The sequence below is a fragment of the Bufo bufo genome, chromosome 3, assembly GCF_905171765.1.
Source record: "Bufo bufo chromosome 3, aBufBuf1.1, whole genome shotgun sequence".
In the NCBI taxonomy this organism is placed as follows: domain Eukaryota; kingdom Metazoa; phylum Chordata; class Amphibia; order Anura; family Bufonidae; genus Bufo; species Bufo bufo.
In genome coordinates, this window is record NC_053391.1 from 668865253 (window position 1) to 668873272 (window position 8020).

At 45.7% G+C, this 8020-nt stretch overlaps 1 protein-coding gene across 1 annotated transcript in view; it reads right to left on the reverse strand.

The window, feature by feature from the left end:
* Positions 1-2585, reverse strand: part of FAT3 (FAT atypical cadherin 3) — a 588664-nt gene extending 586079 nt beyond the window's left edge. The window contains exon 1 of the mRNA XM_040426353.1: positions 2369-2585. The gene's annotated coding sequence lies outside the window, so the exon portion shown is untranslated. The remainder of the gene's footprint in view (positions 1-2368) is intronic.
* Between the last annotated feature and the right edge of the window lie 5435 nt (positions 2586-8020).

An 8020-nucleotide genomic window follows, 5' to 3' on the forward strand; every position in this document is an offset into this window, starting at 1 on the left:
ATAGTCTATGGTGTCGCACTGCGTCATACGATATGCTGCGACTTGGGTGGATTTTTGGCGACTGTCGTGTTACAGTCGCAGTATGTCACATGACGCAGTGCGACACCATAGACTATCATATAAAAATTGTCGCGCCACATTGGTGCGACAAAATGTCGCGAGACACATGTCGTCGTGTAGCCCTAGCCTAATAATCACACATTTCAGCATGACTGGTGAAAATATTTTGCACGGTCCACACTTTCTTGCACTGCAGCACGTCCTTCTCTACCTACAGCAGTGTTCATCCTAAGCTTTCTGATTCATGAATATAATCCAAGTAGAGCAGTGAAGACTCATAAGCAGAAGCATCACAGCAAGGCAGAGTCATATGACATCTATGACTTGTGTCGTCACCCTTTTGACAAGAATACTCTAACGGCTGCTGTAGATTTCATGACTATGCTCATCCTGAGCTTCGTGATGCACAAATAGAATGTAAGAATTCCAGTAGAGACTGACACATAAACAGGACATAAATTGTATAATCTATCATAACAAAGCAGAGTTACATGTCATTCAAGACCTGGATGGCAGACATATATTTCATGACTATGCTCATCCAGAGCTTTCAGTTGCATGAATATAACCCACGAACTGTAGTAGAGACTGACACATACACAGTGCAGTATCAGCAGGGGTGCAACCAGTCATAGCAATTCTGATTTAAATGTATTTAAGGACCTATAGCATTGTTTACCCTGAGCCTTCTAATTTATGAATATAATCTTAATACAGCAGTAGAGACTGACACATGAACAGGACAAAGGGGGTGTAACCAACCATAACAATAAAGGTTTATATGTCATGCCACAGATTTCTGATGACTGTTCTCATTTTGAGCCTTCAAATGCATGAATATAATGCAAAAACTACAGTAGAGACTGACACATTCACAGTGCAATATCAGGAGGGGGCGGTGTAATGGCTGCCATCAATTACATGATGATGACTATGCTGTGTATATATATATATATATATATCTAATTCAAGAACAGCAGTAGAGACTGACACATTCCCAGTGCAATATTAGGCGCATTGTATGTTATTCAAAAACTGCGTGGCACTGTATTGGCTGCCATAGATTACATGATGATGACTATGCTCATCCTGAGCCACCAAATGCATGAAGTTAATTCAAACACTACAGTAAAGACTGACACTTTCATTAGGAGAGATATAACCAGTTCAGATTTATATGTTATTCAAGACCTGTGTGCCATTAATGACTATGCCTATAATGCATGACTAAAATAATGCCAAAACTGCAGTAGAGACTGACACATACACAGTGCAAAAAAAGGAGGGCTGCTATCGATTATATGGGGATGACTATGCTCAGCCACAGCCTCCAAATTCATATACATAATGCAAGAACTGCAGTAGAGACTGACACATTCCCGGTGCACTATCAGGAGGAGAGGGGTATAGCCGGTGAAAACAGCGCACATTTATATGTCATTCGAGAACTGCGTGGCACTGCATATGACGATGACTATGCTCATCCTGAGCCTCCCAATGCATGAATGTAATTCAAACACTGCAGTAAAGACTGACACATTCACAGTTCAATATCAGGAGGGGGTATAAGCGATGTAGATTTAGCTGCCATTGGAGACCAGGATGGCACTGTGATGGGTAATGTTGGTCGGTGCCCCCCTTGGACACTGTACATAACAGACCGTTGAAGGGGGGGGGGGGGAGACCCACCGGGCACAGCTAATGACCCCAGTGCTCTGCGCCCACCAGACCGAGGAAACTTTCCTGTGGCACCCGCCGGGCTCTGAGCGGCCAGTGGGCACAATACCATCCAGACACCATTAACCAGTCCGCCTATTGTCAATGGGATTTAACCCCTAGGCTGCCGCTTCCCATTGCAAAAACCTCACGTTCCCACCACGCCGACGGGATTTCCCACGGTTTAACGGAACGGCAGAAGCCGGGCATTCGGAGCCGTCATCCGTCATGTGTGCGATGTACAGGCAGCCATGTGGGGCTACTGGAGATGACGGGCGTGCGAATCCCAGCCATGCCACACACACACACACACATATATATATATATATAGCACCTGCCTGTGCTGATGTAGCAGAGCCGAATGTGTCATTTTTTTAACGCAGCAAATTAACAGAGAACGACAAACCCAGCTACACATGACCTATACAGCATTGAAGTAGATGACTATTAGCTATAGATCTGACCCCCCCCCCCCCCCCCCCCCCCCATGCTCCCTGTCCTCAGTTCACAAAGTTTCAAGGTAGCGGCAACTTCTACGAGTAGCAGAGCAGACAATAGACAAAGGAGAAGGGACATTGACAATGGCACTAACCCTTGCAGGTGGCGGCGCAGGATGGGCTCCTGAGTCCTATCCATTTGGGGTAGCAGAGGCAGGGATTAGAGGAGTAGCATGCTGCCTCCCAGCTCCGCTCTCACACATCCAGTCCTGTGCTGCAGCTGCCTATGGACTGGGAACCTGATCCTGTCTCTCCCTGCCTCTCTGCTAGGAGAGAATTCCCAGCCCACTAATCACAGCGCAGCCTACTGGGGAACCCTGCCTGCCTGCCGCCTGCCTGGGCTCAGTCTATTCTCCTCTTCTGCACCACCTTGCACTTTTATTTATTTTAGTCTGGGGGTGGCAGGGCTGGCAGCAGTGGGGTGGGGGAAGAGGAGGGCACAGGTAGGGGCGGTCAGAGAATTGGGAGAATAAGTCACCATGAATAGTATTCGTAGTTACTGTCCTTATTATTTTTAACCCTTTAAAGGAGCGACCTGTGGAGAAATCCGTACTTCCCCGCCTGTCCACTTCCGTACGGACAAGGTCACGTGAGCTGCTGCAGCCAATGACTATGATAAAAATAATAATCTTTTATTATATGGCACCAACGTATTCCGCAGCTCTTGGCGGTGACGCGTCACCAAGCGGCAGGGGCAGACTGACCACACAGCCTACGGAACAATCCTGGTGGCCCGATGCTCAGGGGGCCACCGCCTGGGTACATAATTGCAGGTTCCCTCCTGAATTCAGCTCTATCACTGTCCTCAGCACTATTACTGGGGGTACTATGGAGGCATTTTTAATTCTGAGGGCACTATTAATACTGTGGCATTTTCAATACTGGGGGCACAGTTAGGGGCATTTTTTTTTTATTGTTGAAGGCACTATAGGGGACATTGTTAATACTGGGAGCATTATAGGTGTGTTATTACTGGAGTATTTTAGAGGCATTATTATGATGGGGCACAATAGATGGCATTATTGCAGGGGGGAAATTAGGGGGCGCTATTATTGGTGAAAGGACTATAGAGGGAATTATTAAAACGGGGGGCACTACAAGGGCATTCCTATTACTGGGGGTATTATAGGGCGGTTTTATTATAACGGTATTAAGGGGGCACAGCAGGCACAGTGTGGGGGTGGCTGCAGGATGACACTGTGGCGGCACAAAGATAGGGAGATTGTGTTGCGAAGGCGGGTAGGACAATAGAAAGAAGAGTGAAGAACCTAAATTGTCTGTGGTAAAGTCATCATGGTGGTCTGGGCTGAAAAGATAGGATGGAGAAAGACAAGTCTACATCAGAGGAGATGTCGCTGCATGTAAGACTGGTATATAGGGCTGTATTCTCCATTATGGTAACACTGAAAGACCAAGCAGTATGCTCCAAGGTAGGGCTGCCTCAGTGCTGTGGCCCGCTTCTCTTCCATATCCTAATTAGTGAGAACTGGAAGAGGAGAAAGAGGAGGACAGAAAGGGACACCGCAGAGGGGTGGCTTCTGGGGAGGTATTTGAATCTGCTGGGGCAATATTTTGTGCTCCACTGTAGTATTTGGTTCTATCAGGCTCTGTGCCATTATATTGTGTGTAACCATCAAAGCTCCAAGCTACTACATTGAAGGTAACCATTACGCTCTGTGCCTTCATATTTTGTACAACCATCAAGTCCTGTGCCACCATATTATGTGTAACAATTATGTTCTGTGTCATCTTATTCTATGTAACCATCAGGATTCTGTTCCACAATATTTTGTGTAACCATCAAGCTTTGTACCATTATATTGTGTGTAACAATCAAGCTCTGTGCTATTATATTGTAAATATCCATCAAGCTCTGTGTCATCATATTGTGTGTAATCATAATGCTTTGTTCCACCACATTTTGTATAACCATCAACCACTGTGCCATTATACTGTGTGTAACCATCAAGTTCCATGCTAATATATTATGTGTAACCATCAAGCTCTTTGCCATTATATTGTGTGTAACCATCAAGCTCTGTGCTATTATACTGTGTCTAACAATCAAGCTTTGTGCCATTATACTATGTGTAACTATTAGGCCTCCTGCACACGACCGTTGTGTGCACCCGTGGCCGTTGTGCCGTTTTCCGTTTTTTTTTCGCGGACCCATTGACTTTCAATGGGTCCGTGGAAAAAACGGAAAATGCACTGTTTTGCAGCCGCATCCGTGATCCGTGTTTCATGGCCGTGAAAAAAATATGACCTGTCCTATTTTTTTCACGGCCAACGGTTCACGGACCCATTCAAGTCAATGGGTCCGTGAAAGAACACGGATGCACACAAGATTGGCATCCGTGTCCGTGATCCGTGGCCGTAGGTTAGTTTTTATACAGACGGATCCAAAGATCCGTCTGCATAAAGCTTTTTCAAAGCTGAGTTTTCACTTCGTGAAAACTCAGAACCGACAGTATATTCTAACACAGAAGCGTTCCCATGGTGATGGGGACGCTTCTAGTTAGAATACACTACAAACTGTGTACAAGACTGCCCCCTGCTGCCTGGCAGCACCCGATCTCTTACTGCCCCCCCCCCCTCTATTGTAATTATTCGTTGGTGGCACAGTGTGCGCCCCCCCTCCCTCCCTCTATTGTAATAATTCATTGGTGGCACAGTGTGCGCCCCCCATCGGCCCCCCCCTCCCTCTATAGCATTAACAACATTGGTGGCCAGTGTGCGGCCTCCCATCTCCCCCATCTCCCCCCCCCCCCCCCATCATCATTGGTGGCAGCGGAGTTCCGATCGGAGTCCCAGTTTAATCGCTGGGGCTCCGATCGGTAACCATGGCAACCAGGACGCTACTACAGTCCTGGTTGCCATGGTTACATAGCAATAGTACAATAGTAGAAGATTCATACTTACCGGCTGCTGCGATGTTCGTGTCCGGCCGGGAGCTCCACCTACTGGTAAGTGACAGCCTCAGGTCTGTGCGGCGCATTGCTAAATGAACTGTCACTTACCAGTAGGAGGAGCTCCCGGCCGGACACGAACATCGCAGCTCCCAGGTAAGTATGAATCTTTTACTATTGTACTATTGTTAGTAACCCGCTGCCACCAATGATCGGGGGGGGGGGGGGGGAGATGGGAGGCCGCACACTGGCCACCAATGTTGTTAATGCTATAGAGGGAGGGGGGGGCCGATGGGGGGCGCACACTGTGCCACCAACGATTTATTACAATAGAGGGAGGAAGGGGGGGGGCGGGGGGGCGCACACTGTGCCACCAACGATTTATTACAATAGAGGGAGGAAGGGGGGGTGGGCGCACACTGTGCCACCAACGATTTATTACAATAGAGGGAGGAAGGGGGGGGGCGCACTGGCCACCAATGATATTCAAACTGGGGAGGGGGGGGGGTCTGCCCCCTGCTGCCTGGCAGCCCTGATCTCTTACAGGGGGATATGATAGTACAATTAACCCCTTCAGGTGCGGCACTTGAGGGGTTAATTGTGCTGATCACGGCCCCCTGTAAGAGATCGGGTGCTGCCAGGCAGCAGGGGGCAGTCTTGTACACAGTTTGTAGTGTATTCTAACTAGAAGCGTCCCCATCACCATGGGAACGCCTCTGTGTTAGAATATACTGTCGGAAATGAGGTTTCACGATCTAACTCATATCCGACAGTATATTCTAACATAGAGGCGTTCCCATGGTGATGGGGACGCTTCAAGTTAAAATATACCATCGGATTGGAGAAAACTCCGATCCGATGGTATAAAAGGGACTCCAGACTTTACATTGAAAGTCAATAGGGACGGATCCGTTTGAAATGGCACCATATTGTGTCAACGTCAAACGGATCCGTCCCCATTGACTTGCATTGTAATTCAGGACGGATCCGTTTGGCTCCGCACGGCCAGGCGGACACCAAAACGACTTTTTTTTCATGTCCGTGGATCCTCCAAAAATCAAGGAAGACCCACGGACGAAAAAACGGTCACGGATCACGGAAAAACGGGACCCGTTTTTGCGGACCGCAAAAAAATACGTTCGTGTGCAGGAGGCCTTAAGCTCTGTGCTACCATATTGTGTGTAACCATCAAGCTCTGTGATACCATATTGTGTGTAACCATCAAGCTCTGTGCCATTATATTGTATGTAAACATCAAGCTCTGTGCCATCATATTTTGTGTAGCCATCAAGCTCTGTGCCATTATATTGTGCATAACCATCAAGTCCTTTGTCACCATATTGTGTGTAACTATCAAGCTCTGTGCCATCTTATTGTATGTAATCATCAAGCTCTGTTCCACCATATTTTGTGTAACCATCAAGTGCCGTGTCATCATATTGTGTCTAACCATCAAGCTCTATTCCACCATATTTTATGTAGCCATCAAACTCTGTGCCACCATATTGTGTGTATATCCATAAAATTCTGTGCCATTATACTGTGTGTAACCATCAAGTTCCATATTGTGTGTAACCATCAAGCTCTGTGCTATCATATTTTTTGTAAACATCAAGCTCTGTGCCACCATAAGTTGTCTAGCTATCAGACTCTGTACCATTATATTGTGTGTAACCATCAAAGTTCTAAGCTACCACATTGAAGGTAACCATTACGCTCTGTGCCTTCATATTTTGTATAACCATCAAGTCCTGTGCCACCATATTATGTGTAACAATTATGTTCTGTGCCATCTTATTGTATGTAACCATCAGGCTCTGTTCCACAATATTTTGTGTAGCCATCAAGCTCTGTACCAATATATTGTGTTAAAATCAATCTCTGAGCTATTATATTGTAAATATCCATCAAGCTCTGTGCCATCATATTGTATGTAAACATCAAGCTCTGTGCCACCATCAGTTTTTTAGCCATCAAGCTCTTTGACATTATATTGTGTGTAATCAGCAAGCTCTGTTCCACCTTATCTTGTCTAGCCATAAAGCTCTGTGTTATTATATTGTTTGTAATCATCAAACTCTGTACCACCATATTGTGTGTAACCATCAAGCTCTGTGCCATTTTACTATGTGTAACCATCAAGTTCTCTGCCACCATATTGTGTGTAACTATTAGGCTCTGTGCCATCATATTGTATGTAAACATTAAGCTCTGTGCCACCATATTTTGTGTAGCCATTCAGCTCTGTGTCCTTCTATTGTCTGTAACCAGGAAGCTTGGTGCCACCATATTGTGTGTGTTTCTATCAGGCTCTGTGTCATCATATTGTGCGTAACCATCAAGTCCTGTGCCACCATATTGTGTGTTATTATCCAGATCTGTTACATCATATTGTATGTAACCATCAAGCTGTGTCACACCATATTTTGTGTAGCCATCAAGCTTTGTGCCACTATATGTTGTGTAGCCATCAAGCTCTGTGCCATCATATTATATGTAAACATTAAGCTCTGTGCCACTATATGTTGTGTAGCCATGAAGCTCTATGCCATCACATTGTATGTAACCATCAAGCTTTTTGTCATCATATTGCTCGGTTCCGCCATATTTTATGTAACCATTAGTGATCAGCGGCATAGGCAATATTTGAATTTGCAATGTTTCACAATTTTTTTTGCTGAAAATTCTATATTGCAAAAACCGGCAAAGTAACATGCACGTTTTGCACCCGCAATTTCATTAGCTCTAACATATAATCACACAAAGGCTTGGGGGACCTGCGCACCTAGATCATTATCATTAGTGTGACAAAAATTGCAATTCATTTTTTTTTTATGC